Source organism: Tursiops truncatus, chromosome 21, assembly GCF_011762595.2.
Source record: "Tursiops truncatus isolate mTurTru1 chromosome 21, mTurTru1.mat.Y, whole genome shotgun sequence".
Classification (NCBI taxonomy): Eukaryota; Metazoa; Chordata; class Mammalia; order Artiodactyla; family Delphinidae; genus Tursiops; species Tursiops truncatus.
Window position 1 is genome coordinate 25,728,741 of NC_047054.1, and position 18,475 is coordinate 25,747,215.

Here is an 18,475-nt window from a genome sequence, read left to right on the forward strand (position 1 = left end):
CTTCCGGCACGCCTGCGCCTATCAGGATCCGACTTAGCAAACGTCGTTGCCGCAAAGCACAAGGCTAGCTTCCGCCATTACCGCGGCTACGCTCCGTCATTTCACGACGTACTACCGTAAAGCAATAGCGACCCGGGTTCAAGAGAGGGTGGAGCTATGGAGAGTATATTTGCATGGATAATAGCCGCATCGCTATTTGGTTTCTGTTTTCACTTACTGAGGTAGAAACAAAAGAAGTATCAGGCAATATCGGTGATCGTGATAAAATATACAGGACTCTTTATATCAAGTCTAAGTAAATATGCACTACATCTGTCACCCTTACTAAGAAGTTAGTGGGTCGTACCCGGGGCTCCTTAGCCGACGAGTCACGTTGATCCTTTTGTAGTTCATAAGTGTGATGATTGGGTGTTCACGCGCTTGTGTGACATGTGCTTCCTTCCAACCTTGTTACGACTGTGGCACATTACCCGTCTGACATGAACTATGAAGGATCCTCTTAATCCTGCGATGGTTTGGTTGTTGATAGTGCTTATCGTCCTGTGTCTAGTACGTGATTGTGAGGCGTGTTTGACTCCGAGTTCTGCGTTAGCTTTGATTTTTCTCTTTCTGCAGCTAGATTTTTAATGTTGATTGCCGTGGGCTTTTAAAAAGGAAAAAATGCGAAAGTTGCTGGTAAGCGAGGAGTTTGAAAATGGTCTGCGACGACGGGGCTTTCGCTAGAAACGCGGCTGATCCGGGTGTGGCTCGGGCCCGCCCGCGGGTGTGCAAGTGAGGTGTTTCCCCGCGTGTGTTCGGGCGGCTCCCGGGGCGGCGTCGGCACCCCTAAGTGGTAGGGGTGGGGGCAGCGGAAGGAGCCACGGCCCCGTGCGACATTTTCCTGGCGGGTCTCTTGCTGCGGCTACTCGGACGGTGGAGCTGAGAACCCTAGATCTTGGATTCCCCGGGGGGGCCGGTCACGGCCCCCGGCTTTGCCAGGGCGTTTGCCGATGACTTCTCATAACTTTCGTTGTGTGGTAGGTGCCCGGGGAAGCACACCGTATTTGCGCCAAGACGTGGGCGGGAGCGCCTAGAAACGGGCGGCGGACACCGGAAGGAGTCGGAGAGCAGGCGGCGCCGCTTTTCGTGGAGGCGTGCGCGGCGTGCGGCCCCGCACCGAGGCTCAAACGCACCTTGCCCCGCCGGCCGGCCTAGTTTACGCCCACCGTCCCGCAGGGCTTTGGGATTTTTCTGGACCCCGAACCACAAGGCGCCTAGAGCATGACCTGCGGGGTTTTCGGATCTTGGGGTGGAGAGGCCGCGCCCGGAGAGCGCTAAGAGTAGGCTCTGGTCCCCAGGGGGCTGTGAGAGTGAAGGGAGACTTAAGGGCTTTCGTCTCGCCTTGGAGACAGCACCGCTTACAGATAGCCGATCTGCGGATCTTGACTGCGAGTGCTTTGTCGCTCCCAACCCCCCTCGCCCGTTCTGTGACCTTGATGGAAAGTTCGGCGACCTCTCCGTGCCCTAATTTTTTTCGAAGGTAAAACGTGGGTAGTAATAGTCCCTACTTCGTAGAATTGTTAAAGTTAAATATACTTAAACGGCTTAGAGCAATTTCTGGTCCGTGGTAAATTTTATACAGGTGTTAGTTCTTACTGTTAAACCACAGCTCCTGTATTAACTTACATTTTTTCTTTTCAGGGGAATTTTATGGTTAGGACCCTTCCTTTCTACGTCTTTCCCTTGGTCTTTCTTTCTCCGGCCAATTGGTGGCACTCATCATTTTCTAAGCAGTTTCAAACATTGATTAAAAACTCCTCCCAAGGGGATTCTCCCCTATCAAGATCTCCCAGATATTGACCCCTATGGGAGCAAGATGGCAATCCACAGTTACTGTATCCCTCCTGTGTGGGACACTGTCTTCCGTGTTCCATGTGCCCTTTGTGCTAAGTGGATCCAAGATCTCACTCCCTTAGGAAAGTACTTGTATTGCAAGCGTTCACCCTCTCTACACTCTGAGTTTCCTGAGGCCAGACACCATGCCTTGCTCTCCAGTGCCTGGCACAGTTTAGTTATGCAGTAAATGTTTGTTGAACCCACATGTCCATCCACAGAGGACTGGTTGAATAAAGCATGGTATATCCACACAATGCAGTTCTGTGCAGCCGTACAAAGGAATGAAGACCATCTCTGTGGAGGCCATGGGACGCTAGGATATATTGTTTAAGTGAAAAAAGCAAGGCCGAGGCCATGTATATGTTGCTTCTCTCCTAAGAAAGGTGTGGTGCATTTGCTCACATTTTAAAGCAGCAGCAATGGCAGACTAAATTACAAACTAATAAAAAAGGGTTACATATAAGAAAAGAACAAGGTGAAAAACATGGGTGTGGAAGCTAGACTTCGTTTCGTATACTCTGTCTTATAGTTTTGACTTTGGCATCATGTAAGTACTTTACATAATTAGTTTTTAAAAGAAAATGCAAAGTATTTCCTAAAAGAAAAAGAAAGTCATGAATCAAAGTATATTTCAAGTTACTGGCATAACCGCATGGAAAAATAAGAAACTGACTTTAAAACTCATGATTTTGACTGTATATCCTTAGTGGGACTTATCCTAAGAACAGAAAGGGGGCTTCCCGGGGGCTTCCCTGGTGGCGCAGTGGTTGAGAGTCCGCCTGCCAATGCAGGGGACACGGGTTCGTGCCCCGGTCCGGGAGGATCCCACATGCCGCAGAGCGGCTGGGCCCGTGAGCCGTGTCCGGAGCCTGTGCTCCGCAACGGGAGAGGCCACAACAGTGAGAGACCCGCGTACCAAAAAAAAAAAAAACAGAAAGGCATGGCAAAGAAATCAAACTGCATTTAGTAATAGTAACTGTTAGTAATAATACCGGTATTGTTAATTAGATGCTGTTGCATGTATATTTTACACATATGTGTGTATATACAATAGCAGGTATCGTAGTGTTGATAGAAACCAAGGTCTGCGGTGAAAGATAAAGAGATAACAGGTATCAAATCAATGAAATTAGATGTAAATTCTATAAGCAAAAGTTTGAATTGGCAATGGTAGTATGAATTCATGATTAATTTTTCTCTATTTACAAAATACGTATATCCTAGCTGTGTCCACTGAAAGGCCAAGAAGCAGTGACAATCCAATGCCTATCAGCAGCCCTAGTGTCCAAATTCATAATCTAAATGCCGCTGCCCACTAAGAAGAACCAGGACTCCTTTAGGAAATGACTGATTTTAGAACGGGGGCAAGCAAGGATGGTGTAAGATGAGCTTGTGACATTTTATTATGACAGAAAGCAAAGTAGCTATCAAATACTCCTGAGGTTATGTCAAAAGAACCCAAGAGCAAGGTTGAAGGGGCACCCTTTGGCCAAAGTGGAACAGTTTGGGCTTAAAAAAAGAATAATGACTAATGGATTGAAACATAATCTAACATATACAAATCCATTAATTCATTCATAGTAATACTAACAAAGAAAAAAAATCATCATTCATGCTTGGATCACCTACTCTTTATTTTGAAAATTGGTAAAAGGAAAAAATCAAGCATTTATTCTGCTATATATTTCAGGATATCCAAATAGTTTGTAAGGGCAACAAATGACACAGAACTAGTAGAATTAGAAAGTTACTGTTCACAGGTCCTAATGAAGCCCTGGGACTAGGCAACAAACATTCATGGCTATTAGAATTATGAAGTGGAACATTGATGGGAATCTTATAATAGCTGGATCAAGCTAACAAAACCTGAACCCACCGATTTATCTTAACATCACTAAAAGTGAGATAACCCGATCCCACGTGCCTCTTGATGCAATGCAACAGTATATACGCACCATCTACGAAATACTGTTGCACAAAAATTGACCCTAAACCTAATCAAACTTCTAGATCTAACTACAAAATGGCAAGAAATAGGAAGGACACAGAGACAGATTAAGACACCAAGACGATAGGATCAGCCAAGCTAAGGATACAGGAAATTACACAAATTACCCAGTTTCTTCAATAAATAACTAGCATGAAAGAAATGGAGTGGAAGAGAGAATTGATATAGTTTTTAAAGACACCTCAATCAAATGCAATGTTGGATATTGTTTTCAATAAACATTGTAAAGATATATTTAAGACAACTGGGGAAATCTGAACATAGTTCTGTTACAAGGTGTTCATATAATTTGTCATCTAAACAGGGCATATTGAGAGTTAAAGGAGACACTTTTAATAGTTATGCTGGTACAAAGGTGTAAATTGAGTCTGTCCTAGGCAAGCTTGATTACCGCAGTTTCAGAAAACTTTGTGAAATTATTGTTAATTCGATAGTGTTATTATGTTTATTTTTTAACATTAGTTTCAGCTGTACGACGTAATGATTCAATATATGTATATATTGTGAAATGATCACCACCAGAAGTCTAGTTAACGTCCATCACCACACAATTAAATTTTTCTTGTAATAAAAACTTTTAAGATCTACTCTCTTAGCAACTTTCAAATATACAATGCGGTGTTTATTAATTATAGTCACCATGCTGTACATTACATCCCCAGTGCATATCTATTTTATAACTGGAAGTTTGTACCATTTGACCACCTTCACCCATTTTGCCTGCATCCTTTCCCACCTCTGGCAACCACTAATCTGTCCTCTGTTTCTATGAACTTGTTATTTACAAAAAATGCTTTCATGTTTTTTTAAAGTTATTTGTTAGAAAAACAATTCTCAAACATTTTAGCCTCAGAACCCCTTATACGCTTTAGAAATTATTAAGTCCTACAAAGATGACCAGGATCAAAAACACAGAAAATAAATTTTGGTAAGGATGTTGAGATAGTGAGACACTCATATACTGGTGGTTGAAATGTAAAATGGTGCAGCTGCTGTGGAAAACAGTTTGATGGTTTCTCAAAAAGTTAAATCTAGAGTAACATAGAGTTAATCATATGACCCAGCAATTCTATTCCTAGGTATGTAGCCAAGAGAACTAAAAACATGTATTCATACAAAACCTTAGACACTAATGTGCCTAGCAGCATTATTCATAATAGCCAAAACTGAAAACAACCTAAAAGTCCACCAACTGATGAATGGATAAACAAAATGTGGTATATAGGTACAATGGAATATTATTCAACCATAAAAAAGAATGAGGTTTTGATATCTGCTGCAATATGGGTGAACTTTAAAGGCACTATGTTAAGTGAAATAAGCCAGACACAAAATACTTCATTTATATGAAATGTCCAGGATAGACAAATCAGTGGAGTCAGAAAGGGGCTGAGGAGAGGGAAGAATTTACAGTGACTATTAACAGGTATGGGGCTTCTTCTTCGGGTGATAAGAGTGATCAGGAATTAGCTAGTGGTAATGGTTGCCCAACTTGTAAATATACTAAAGCCTACCGAATTATACTGTGAAGTAGTGAATCCTATGCTATGTGAAGAATTAAATATCAGTTTAAAAACTAATTTAAGGGCTTCCTTGGTGGCGCAGTGGTTGAGAGTCTGCCTGCTGATGCAGGGGACACGGGTTCGTGCCCCGGTCCGGGAAGATCCCACATGCCGCAGAGCGGGCTCGCTGAGCCTGTGCGTCTGGAGCCTGTGCTCTGCAACGGGAGAGGCCACAACAGTGAGAGGCCCGCGTACCGCAAAAAAAAAAAAAAAAAAAAAGGAAAAATTAATTGAAAAAAGTATTGAGGATCCCAAAGAGCTTTCTTTACATTAGATAAATATTTTGATAGATGTATTTTTTCTACATTAGAAAATAAAACTGACAAATTTTTAATATATCCATTTAATTATTTTAAATATAGCAATAATGAACCCATTACCTGTTAACTAAAAACTTGTTTTTATGAAAAGTGATTATATTTTTCAAGACAAAACAAACATAGAGAAGAGTAGCATTATTTTTGTACACACAGTAGCACATTTTTGTAAACAGATCGGTAAAAATTTGCAACTCTCATACCTGGTTTAATAGGAGGAAGCTGGATTCTCAGATCTCTTGCTGCATTCAGTCTGTGTTGGAAAACTCCACCATACATTCATGAGAGGATGAGAATGAAAAAGACAAACAATATATTAACATTATTATAAAAACAGTTTTGACCTGGCAGACCGCCTGATAGGGTGTTGAAAACCCTCAGGGTTCTCCAGATCACACTTTGAGAACTGCAACTGAAAATTTACACAAGTATTTAACAATTGATATCATGTGATATCTGGGGTTCACTTTAAAATACTCCGTAAAGAGGGGTGGTGGGAAGGAGTGATCAAGAGATGAATGAAAAAATCTGGTCAGGGTTTCCCTGGTGGTCCAGTGGTTAGAATTCCATGCTTTCATTGCTGAGGGCCTGGGTTTGATCCCTGGTTGGGGAACTAAGGTCCCACAAGCTACAAGGCAGAGCCAAAAACAAAAAACAAAAAACAAAAAAAAACCAAAAGGTTAAACACGTGTTGACAGTGTTGAATGTGGGAGTGGATCATGGGTGTTCTTTACGTTAGTCTCTCTATCATAGTGGAAGTCTGATATTTTCCATAATAAAAGAATTGTTGTTCTTCCTCTCGTTTTTAATCAGTGCTGGTTTAACTGAGCAAAAGACCTTAAGGTAGTTGGTAGAAGGGAAAACCAAGTGAGGATATGTATATCCATCTGGATATATAAAGATGCGGCGAGGGGACTTCCCTGGTGGTCCAGTGGTAAAGATTCTTGAGCTTGCACTGCAGGGGCCGTGGGTTCCTTCCCTGGTTGGGGAACTAAGATCATGCCACGCAGCTGGGGGTGGGGGGAAAATGCAGCGATGAATTCGATGCAGTTCCTGCCTTCAACAGGTTTTCGTCTGCTGGGGGAAGAGAGATAATGAAGGCATCTGAGAAAAAGTGGCACCTGTAAGGAGCACCAGGCAGTCTGTTCAGGGCCTCAAGTCCGTTGCTTCCTCTTCACAGCCACCCTAGGAGGCTGGCATCATTATCTCCATCCTGTAGATGAGGAAACTGAAGCTCTGAGAAGTTCAGAAACTTGCCCAAGATCTCACAGTGGAAAGTGGTAAAGATGCAATTAAAGCTGAGTCCGTTGGACTTCCAAGGCTTTTTTTTTTTTTTTTTTTTGTGGTACGCGGGCCTCTCACTGTTGTGGCCTCTCCCGTTGCGGAGCACAGGCTCCGGACGCGCAGGCTCCGGACGCGCAGGCTCAGCGGCCATGGCTCACAGGCCCAGCCGCTCCGCGGCATGTGGGATCCTCCCGGACCGGGGCACGAACCCGTGTTCCCTGCATCGGCAGGCGGACTCGCAACCACTGCGCCACCAGGGAAGCCCTCCAAGGCTTTGCTCTTCCCGGTTCTACCCCTTTTTTGTAGACCTGCCAGGTATACAATCCCGAATGTCACTGCCACTGTGTTACCTCGTGAATGCCCCCCACCAGCAGAGACCCAGGTGGTGACCTGGGGAGCCCACAGTCTTTAGGAAAAGAACTAATAATAATTGTCAACTGTACTGGTCTTTACTCTGCACCTGTCCCTTCATTCAATCCACACAACTTAAATTCATGGAGTAGGCGTGTTATCCACATTTGGCTTCCTCTCCTTGACTCTCCTCCTCCAGCTTTTGGAAACCAATCTGGCAACATCTCTTAACAGAATAAATGAATGCAGTGACAACTGTAGTCTTGAGACTCTATCGGATACAAATAACTCTATGTAAGGATATGGGTTCAAGACCACAAGGATGAACAATAGGTTCTTTGTGTGACTGTTCATAGGGCAAAAACCTGAAAACAAAGTGAAGGTTCATCAAGGACACATCCCCACTGGGGAATCATCCAGCTATTTACTAAAAGAATAAAAAGTGGAGCCAGAGGACCAGGAGGGGTTTCCACAAGGCGTTGCTCAGTGATGAGTGTAAGATGCAAGAGATGCTATGATATCCCAGTTATAAGACAATGCCTTAAAAAGTGAATGCCAGGACTTCCCTGGAGGTCCAGTGATTAAGACTCCGTGCTTCCAGGACTTCTCTGGTGGCGCAGTGGTTAAGAATCTGCCTGCCAATGCAGGGCGCACGGGTTCGAGCCCTGGTCCGGGAAGATCCCACATGCTGCGGAGCAACTAAGCCTTTGTGCCACAACTGCTGAGCCCGCGAGCCACAACTACTGAAGCCTGTGCGCCTGGAGCCTGTGCTCTGCAACAAGAGAAGCCACTGCAATGAGAAGCCCGCGCACTGCAACAAAGAGTAGCCCCCACTTGCCACAACTAGAGAAAGTCCGCACGCAGCAACAAAGACCCAACACAGCCAAAAATAAATAAATCTTTTTAAAAATTAAAAAAAAAAAAAAGACTCTGCGCTTCCACTGCAGGGGGCCCGGGTTCGATCCCTGGTCAGGGAATTAAGATCCCGCATGCCGTGTGGTGCAACAAAAAAAAAGTGAATGCCTTCAGGTCTAAGAGTACTTGCATAAGGAGGACATTTGCGAGGCTACATTCCAGGTTCTCCGCACAGACACACTTGGGTGCTGATGTGAGGTAAAGAAGGGACAGAGGACGATGGAGGAGCTCAGCAAAACCAAACTAAACAGAAAGAAAAAATGACCGCATCTTTTTACAAAGCATATATGTGGTTATATTTTTATACTTATGTAAAATTATGTATGAATGTGGTTACGTATAAAGAGATTAGAGTTTTAAATCTTTCTTTTAAGGAGAAATGGAAGAATGCAGTAAATTCCAGAGGTTTTGTGGCTAAACATTTAGTAATACCTCTCAGTTTTTCAAAGACCATAGGATTGACGATTTAAGGTGAAAACCTCTTCATAAGGAAAAACAAAAATGAGAGGAAGTAAAAAAGAAATGTTTGCTCCCTTTCATTCAACCAAGAGTAAAAACTGATGTGATTACAGCTTTACCGTATTCCAGTCACGTCTTTCAAGGTTCATATGGTCTAAACATGGTTAATAATAGGATTTGCAAACACTGTAAGATTACTGCTTGCAGCAGAGTGACATTTCTGATTATAGGCCAAATAGAAAAATGATAATACTGTGTTTACAACCCTTGAATACCCGTGGAGAGTGAGGTGACCACTAGATCCTTTTGCATACAAGCCTATAAAATTTTTAACATTGATTATGACTCTAACGCTTGGGCTAAAGAATATACTAATTATTTTGAAGGTTATATATTCATTAAGTTTGTAGAACAAGTACCAAACGGCTCTTAATGAACCGAAATTCTTTTGAAAGAGTATAGAGAGCTATAAACCAAAAGAATCTTGTAAACATGGAATATCCATCAAAATAACAAAAGTCGTAGCCATGTTGAAAATTTGGCTAAATGAGTGGGCTTTCGCTGTGACAAGATCCCATTACATCTCCAATATAACTTTCTCCTTCCTAAGATTCTCGGTTCACTTAGCTTCCTTTCTGTGTCTGTGCTGTCAGTTTAATATTTCTACGGTCATTTCTTTTATTAAGGTGGTATATGATCTAAGAACATCTTACCCACGGGCGGTTCCTTCCTCAAGGGGTGTGGATCCTGCCGGCTTGTTTTTCCTCAGGGACCTCATTCCAATGGCATGACCTTCCTATGTTCTCTACTCCATCATTCCCATTGGTTTCCAAAAGGCTCACTCTATTCCACCATTAAAACATTCTCCCTGGGACTTCCCTGGCAGTCCAGTGGTTAAGACTTCTTCCAATGCAGGGGGTGTGGGTTCAATCCCTGGTTGGGGAGCTAAGATCCCACATGCCTCGAGGCCAAAAAACCAAAACACCCACAGAAGCAATAGGGTAACAAATTCAATAAAGACTTTAAAAATGGTCCACATCAAAAAAATTTAAAAATTAAAAAAAAATTCTCCCTGATGCCATTTTCCTCTGGAGCTACCACCCTACTTCTCTGCTCAGCAAAATGTCTTAAAACAAAAACGAAAACAACAAACATATTCATGTTGTCTCCAACTCTCCACTTACCACTCACTTAGATTTTTTTTTTTAATTATGGAAAGTTTGCACCTGGTTGTATCTCTTAAGCTTTTAAAACTTTATAATACTCCCCACTCTTTAAAAAAAAAAAAAAAAAGGCCATTGAAGGAGGGCCATTTGTTCTGTAAAAGGACCCAAACTCTGAATTCGGCAGATTGCTTCTTCCTGGTGTCATTTAAATTGTTCCTCTATCTCCCCCACCTCCTATGAAGAGCTAGTTGGATCTAGAGGCAGGATTACATTCACGGTCAGTCTTGGGGGGCAGGGCTGTGTACTGACTGTATCACAGGAGGCATGTAATTTCCCACTGTTATTGATAAGAGAGATATATCTGATATAAAGTTCCTTATCAATCTCTACCCTGGTGGCATTAGCAGCCATGGATGATCTTCGCTTTATTAGAGGTTACAAAATGGCAATTCTCTAATTTTATTACAGGCAGACCTCGTTTTGTTGCCTTTTGCTTTATTGCACTTTAAAGATAGAACGTTTTTTACAAATTGAAGGTTTGTGGCAACCTTGCATCAAGCAAGTCTATCGGTACCGTTTTTCTAACAGCATTTGCTCACGGTGTGTCTCGGCATCACATTTTGGTAATTCTCGAAGAATTAGAAGTGGAGCCTGAAGATGTGACTGAACTGCTGCAATCTCATGAAAAAAGCTAACAGTTGAGGAGTTGCTCCGTATGGATGAGCAAAGAAAGTGGTCTCTTGAGATAGAATCTACTCCTGGTGAAGATGGTTGAAAGACAACAAAGGATTTAGAATATTAAGTAAACTTAGTTGCTAACGTCATGACAGGGTTTGAGAGGACCGACTCCCGTTTTGAAAGAGGTCCTGCTGTGGCTTGAATGCTCTCAAACAGCAGTGCATGCTAGAGGGAAATGGTTCATGAAAGGAAGGCAATGGATGCGGCCAACTTCACTGCTGTCTTAGTTGAAGAAATTGCCACGGCCACTCCAACCTTCCGCACCCACCAGCCTGATCAGTCAGCCGCCATCAACATGGAGGCAAGACTCCACCAGTCACATGAAATAAATTTCTTTTTCTTTATGGCTATGTGACCAACTTGGTATACGTTTAGATACACTTTTTATTTCTTTTCAGTTTTTTAGGAGTGGCTTCTTTCTTGCTGCTCAATCACTTTTCAACACACTCAAGCACGCCTTCACCCCCCGAAATCCAGCAAAACTGCTCTCGTTCAGGACATCACTGGCCCCCTCGTGGCCAAATTCTGTGGGCACCTCGATATCCCTCTTATCTGGTCTCTAAGAAACATTTGACTCTTGACCTGCCTGTCCTTAACACTGTCTCTTCTGCTTGTGGGCAGCCCACCCCTCCTGGTTGTCCTTCCATCTCTCTGTCACTCCTCCTTTCCTGGATCCTCTGCTTTCTCCAGGTCTTGAAAGCTTCTAGTTCCTCAGATCTTGTCAGGGATCTTTTTTCATTGCCAACCCTCTCTCCTGAGGTGATCTTATGCTTCCCATGGCCTTCAACACCATTGATGTATGTCTAGCCCATACCCATCAGTGAGCTTCAGAATCACACATTCAAATTTCTACCTCTATCTCCTTTTGCAGTTCTCATGGGTAAATTTAACATCTCTTGTTTTTTCTTTCTTCTTCTTTTTTTTTTTTTTGGCCGTGCTGTGCTGTATGCAAGATCTTAGTTCCCCAACCAGGGATCGAACTCATGCCCCCTGCAGTGGAAGTACAAGAGTCCTAACCACTGGACCACCAGGGAATTCCCTAAATTTAACATTTCTAAACTGAAATTTGAACCTTCGCCTCCAAAGCTTTTCTTTCTATAATCTCATTCCTACTGAATAACTCTTCCATCCACCAAGTCATTTAGCCAAAAACCTGACTGTCATCCTTGTTATTCCCTCCCTTCCAGCTGGCCTGTGGCTTTCACTCTTATCCACCACCCCACCTCCATTAAACAACTAACTCAAACAATGTCACTTCTGTTCTTAAATCCCATTATCATAAATTAAAACTCCTCACCGTGGCCCTTACATGATCTGACCCCTGTGTCCCTTCAACCTCGTTTTGTACTGCCTTCCCCGCCCTCATTAAGCTCCAACCAAATGGAATTTGTTCTCCAATAAGCCAAGCTCTATTTTGCCTCAAAGTTCTCACCTATGCTCTTCTGTCCGGTCTTTCCCCAACTCTTGCCATTCTTCTGGTCTCAGCTTAAATGCTTCTTGCTCAGAAATGCCTTTCCTGGACTCACCTCCACACCCCCTCCCAGTTTTCAGGAAGGCACTGCATACTTTTTCATGGTTGGCATGTGTATATGTTAACGTTTGTTTAGTCTCTGTCTCTCCTGTTACACCATAAGTGTCTTAGAAATAAGGACCATGTTGGGTTTTGTGTGTTGGCACAGGGAGCAGTGGCTGGCACATAGTAGGCACTCAATTAATACGCGCTGGCAGCTGAATAAATAGGAAAATTTTGTAATATATACTTTTCAACGTTTGACTCTAAGTACAATTATCCATATCAGACTTCTCTACAAATGGCATGTTCAATAGGTATCGGCTATGCCCAGTGAAGTAAAGCAAATCCTTTTTATGCAGAATGAATGCAGCACCTGCAACATAGTATATACTCCATAAAGGATGCTGTAGTCATTAGGATGACTAGGGGAAATCCACAGGCTTTCTTATTTCTGATAGACCTATCATATAGTCCCCTTATTTTTGGAGACTTTTTAGAAACAAAAAGAGCTTATATTTGAGAATGACTTTGAGCATTTATTATGCATTCTTTTTTTTGAGTTTTATTTAATTTTTTTATACAGCAGGTTCTTATTAATTATCTATTTTATACATATTAGTGTATATATGTCAACCCCAATCTCCCAATTTATGCATTATTTTATGTACTCTTCCTGACCACACTCTGAGGCAGTTACTATGATCTCCATTTTACAGAGGAGAAAAGCGAGGCTTAAAGAGAGTAAGAAACAAAGCCAGGGCCTCCCAGCTAATTAGAGGCAGAGCTGGGTTTAAAACCCATTCTTTGGATTCCAATGCTGGCTTTGTTTATTCCACTATACAAATGAACCTCATAATGAGGAACAGAAGGGAGAGGACCCCTGATTTCCTAAAACACAGCCCCAGTTCATCACTGACTCTTACCAGTGAATCTTTTGTTTCTCAACTACTGAGCCCTTACCCCTTTTAGAATGAATAACTATGGACAAAAATTGTTCATTCAAAATGGCTCTTTCCTGATCCGTGCTAGCTACCAGTCTTTAAAGAAATTAAACCAGACTTTAAAGAAATTCCAGTCTTTAAAGAAATTAAACCAGACTTTAAAGAAATTCCTTCTAATTTATTTTATTCTATAGGCACGGCTCACTTAAAAAAACAAAAAACAAAACAGATTTTATATGAAGATTTTCGTGTTTCAAAGTATATAAATGAAAAAGTGAGAGTCCTTAGATCTCATTTTTAAGACCTTTTTAGTCATTAAAAACTCAGAATTCCTTTCAAATAATGAAATCCACCTGGCACAGTTAAGGCAATTATTCAATTCAGTGTGCACCGTGGCCAGAACACACAAAGCCTGGAATGCATGGCCTGTTTCTCAATCTGAATGTATAAGTTTTTAATCTTACACACCTGTAATGAATTTGCTGGGGCACTGTCTTTGCTCTATCCTCAGCATACAATAGAGGAGTCTGCCTCTTTGCAGAATTAAATTGAGGCCATTGCATCCTAACCACAAGGAAATGCAGATTTCCCCCTCCTCAGCGTCTTCCTTTCAAAAAGGTTGCTTCAAGTGGCGTTTAAAAGATAATTCTAGCTTGCTAAATTTAGGGTGTGGAAAGAGTCCAAAATGAGAATATTCCATGGATAATTGTGCAAGAAATGTTAATATGTGCAGTAAGAGGAGGATGTCTTACACTTTTGATGCACTTCTCTATCTCTCTCACCCTCTCTCTCTTTTTGCCTTGACACCCAGCATATAATTTAGCAAGGTGAGACGTTACCTGAGGCAGTGAAGGATGCTTTTCCACCGCGACTGCATTTTCAGTATAAAATGATTTCATATCTGAGTTATTTCTCAAACCAGCCTGAGTCAGAGCCACTCATCAAAATTTATCCACAAGTTATCAGAAAATGCTTATCTTCTTCATATTCGAGGTAGATTTCGTTATACTCAGTAACAAGTTCACTTGTTAAAAAAAATAGTTAGCTGTACAATTTAAGTTACCTGTACAAGAAATGTACTGGTATCTGAAGCTTGCTTTGAAATGCATTGAAACGTACCTGGATTAAGGCTAGATGGGTAGATAGGGGATAAAACAAATATTGCAAAATGTTCATTGTAGAATGCAGGTGTTCACTCTACAACTAACACCTCAATCTGAAAAGGATAAACGTGGGCAGTCCCCATGGATTCTGCTAAACATCCTACAAGGCAGCCCTACGAGAAAGAACCAGTCCCAAATGTCACTTGTTCTGATGTTGAAAAAGCCCTGAACTAGAAAATCTTAACATAGATTAATAGTAAGACTTTTAATTAGCCAGTAACTGGAGAGAACAGGCATGAATAAATGGAAAGCTAAGAATGAAAATAAAATGTTGTCGGTCTAGGATTTATATGGGATTCCCTGAAATCACTCTAGGTGATTAAATTCATATCTACTAGCAAATAACATTTTGACTTGGAATTTTGTCACTGTGATTTGAGACTTTCTGTCTTTCGATCTGTAAACATATTTTCAATACTGTGAATAATATATCTGAATACATTCTTGGAAAAAAAAATTAAAAAGGTGGCTGGTCCCAAGGTTAGTGGGAATCTGCACCTTAGCTCCTAGGTAGCACCCAGGAGATGGTGCCGGTGGAGGCAACTGTGTGGGACATGGACAAACTGGGCCCTTGACATCGCAGCAAGCTTCCCATACTGCAAACCGGGCACGAAACCAGTGATAGAGGCAGGGTCTCTGGGGACCAGCAAACAGACCTATCCATGGTTAAATAGTGTTTTCAGAAGGATGGAGGGAGAGGGTTGACCTGTGTAAGACTCTGACTCATGAATAATTTGGGGAGGAAGGCAAGCACTGCAGATGGGGAGAAAGCCTGTGACTCAGGGTCAAAGACAACTTAAAGAAAACAATACATTTCTGGAACGTCTGAGTTTGTGATGTTGAAGGTCACCACTAAGGTCTTGCCCCTTGGTATTTATCCATCCACACTTAAAATACTCCAGCTTCTTTCTCATGGTACTTTTTATAGCTTCTGTTTTCTTGCAGACATAAAATCTGAGCAGAATAATCCCATAGAGATCTGCTCAATACTGAAGGCCAGGAGGATGACTCCCTGGCTGGGTATAGTAGTACTATTGCATTTTGGATTTGTTTGGGTTTTTTTCTGACTTAAGCCCAACTTGACAGCCACTGTGCTTCCAGATCCATTTCTCCCACTGATGCAAACCTGGTTTTTCCTTCTTTGGGTTTTGGATTTTTTAGCCTCTCTCACATTGATTGCATCGTGTCCTTAATGTATCAGCATCACCGTGGATTCTATTTCTGCCTTTGAGGATATCAGCCACCTGCTTGAGACTTAATGAACATATATAATATGAAATATATAGAAACTCAGAGGTGGTCCCTGGGGTTGCTTACACAATCATTTGGGTATAAACCCTTTGGAACTGGTGTTTCTTTTGAACCATTCATGACAATGATGGCCTGTCAGGAGGACTCTGCAATGGCTTTGGGGCTCTCCGTCGTATCAGGGAATAGGCTAGGATGAAGCAAAAGAGGGTAAAGAGAGGAAGAGGGAGAAAAAAGGAATGAGAGAAGAGAGAGGATGGATAAGAAAAATGTGCTGGGACTTCCCTGGTGGTCCAGTGGTTAGGACTCCACACTTTCACTGCTGAGAGCCCGGGGTTTGATCCCTGGTCGGGGAACTAAGATCCTGCAAGCCGAGAGGTGTGGCCAAAAAAAAAAAAGAAAAGAAAAAAGAGAAAGAAAAATGTGCTGAGTTGCAGCACCAATGGAGAGGTGATAGATTGTGATGAACAGTCAGAAGCCGTCAAACACGTTTTCTTGGGCTTCCTGGTGCTGTTAGCTTCCCCTTTGTCTGCAGAGCACAGGCCCTAGTTTACAGCTGAGACTGTCACACGGAGACAGGATCCAGGGCCATGACGAAGTACGAAGGTGACATCGGTGACGTCCTCCCTGTCCACAGAGCCTGCCAGTTTATCAGGGAAGGAGCTAAATGCCCATGATGCTTTTTAAACTCGGATCAGTAGGAATCCAATGCCGTTGTTGGCCTGGGGCATGATAAACAGCTAGTCTCTTTTCCCATGAATGGCTTTGTTGTACAAGCTTGCATGACTGGTCATCAGTTTGTCCTTCTTGCCTCCAGTTTGGTCACATCTAGCCCTCTGGATCTGTGCGTATGGCTTTAACAGAAGATTCACCTGTGAGTGATAAGGTCAAGGGCACTCCAGATGTTATTCTGACGCCCAGGGAGACAGAAGAGGGTGGTAGAATGGAAGTCAGAGGATGGGTTAGACTTATGGGGAAAACATGGCACAACTGGGGAGGCATCAAAGGCCCTAGTGAGAAGGGGGAAAAGCCCCAGTGGGGATGGAAGAATTGATGGGAGAAAGGGGGCATGCGAGGGCACAATTCTTCAACATCAGTTGCCCCATTCTCTCCAAGTCAGTGATTTTCAAATTCTACTCTGAGTTCTCACCCCACTTTAATTAACCATTGTGTCAAGGGTAGAGCCACGTAAGATTTCTTTAAAAGAAGCAATCCACTGCAGAGTTAAAAAAAGTCTGTAATCCTGGACAATGGCAAGCACAAATCCTTTGCGTTACCCGGGTTCCCTGTCCTCCACGACTGCCTCAGCCCGGGAACTAAAAGCACCTGCTACTTTGAGTATCTTCGTAGCAAGTAATCTGCTGCCAGAGCTATGTGGGACGTGGAAGCCAATGATGCTTAGATCCGCACGATCGGAGTTTGTGCCTTGGTTCCGATGCTTCTGTCTGTGTAATTACGAGTAAGCCATTTATTTGCTTTCCAACGCTCTTTTCCTGATCCCAGGCTCCCAGGGATATACATAGAAAGGAAAGCAAAATGTATTTTGTGAAAGAACTTGGTAGGCAAGTGCTTATCTTTTGATTGATTCATGGTGTTTGCTTGCCATAGATAAGCTCATTGAAGTCGGAATCCTGGTCTGTATGATTATCGCCCAGCTTCTTTCCATTTTTTACCCTTTGAAACATGTCTAGAGTCAAATTTTTCAGTAATGGGAATAGTACTAAGCACAGTAGTTGCCCATCATGAATACTGTGTGCATGGATAAGATCATTGGCTTTGCTCCCAACTGATGTGCAGGTTTGAAAGAAACTTTAGGATTCTCACCCTGTCAAGTCCCAGGTTCCTTGCACTACACAGAACTCTAACCCCCAACCCTTCCGCACTCCCACTTCACATGAATTCTTTGCACTCTCTGGCACCCACGGCGGTTAATCCTTGTGTCTTTTTTTGCGTGTTACTCTCTCAAGCTCCAGCTCTCGTAATGTTTCCTTGCAGGCACCCCTGCTGTCACTTCCACACCAGTTGAGCTAAGAGTCTCTCTACCATGAGTTCCTCACCCAAATTAGTGTGCCTATGCCCTTCCCCAAGGCAAGGGCTGTCCTGTCTTCCAGCACCTGGCACAGTGCCTGGCCCAGGCAGCAGATGCTCTAGAAACTCTGAACTGAGTAACAAGACCACATTTATGACTATAAAATTGGGACTTGTGACTATTTAACTTGTGATCAGCTATTGATCAAATTCCACCTGATCAGCCAAAAAATACCCAGTGTCCCTGTCTCTGTGTGCTGTAACACCATTCTACCGAGCTGTGTTGAAGTCTCAAAGGTAACACAAGGCATTCTTACCATCGTTTTGACGTCAAGACAGTGCTATTCAAATTTGCAACACAGACATTCTGGTGCTAACATTTTACTCAGAATACGCCAACACTGATGAGTTTTCCTTGAGATGAAGGGAAGCAGTGAGGGAGGAGCTGGAAAGGTTGAGGCCCACCTGGAAACCACCTGTTTCCCACCGCATTCCCGTGATGCATCCACCAGGAGGCTGCGGCAGGAGCTAGAGGGAGGGCTCTTTGTTTTGCCTGGGAAATGCATTGCATTCCCTGCACTGAAGCAAGCAGGCCCACCTGGAGAGGAGGAACTGGTGCTCTCACTGAAGAGATCCAACCCTGCAGGGTTGGCAGCAACGAGCAGGGGGTAGAGGCTCCGAGGAGCAGCTGTTACTTCTCAGCGTGTGAAGAGGTGGCAAGAACAGGAGCACTGTGGGGCAAAGGACGCCACCAAGACAGGTAGCGACAACTTCACCAGGACTGTCAGATGCCCAAGTGGCATCTCGGGTCTGCCCTGCCATGAGCACCAACTGTGCTGACAGGCTCCATGGCTCAACTGCAGGGCTGGGAGGGCATCAGACCTAACCTGGAGGTCTGGCTTCTCTG

The 18,475-nt window shown here is 43.0% G+C and overlaps 1 long non-coding RNA gene and 1 other non-coding gene across 2 annotated transcripts; both read left to right on the forward strand.

The window, feature by feature from the left end:
* Positions 1–118: 118 nt before the first annotated feature.
* Positions 119–13,357, forward strand: LOC141277462 (uncharacterized). Its single transcript, XR_012328892.1, has 2 exons — positions 119–675; positions 1,021–13,357. It is a non-coding gene; the product is annotated as an uncharacterized lncRNA (long non-coding RNA).
* On the forward strand, positions 377–480 carry LOC117310085 (small nucleolar RNA U13). The gene has a single exon (XR_004524340.1). It is a non-coding gene; the product is annotated as a small nucleolar RNA U13 (small nucleolar RNA).
* Positions 13,358–18,475: the final 5,118 nt, after the last annotated feature.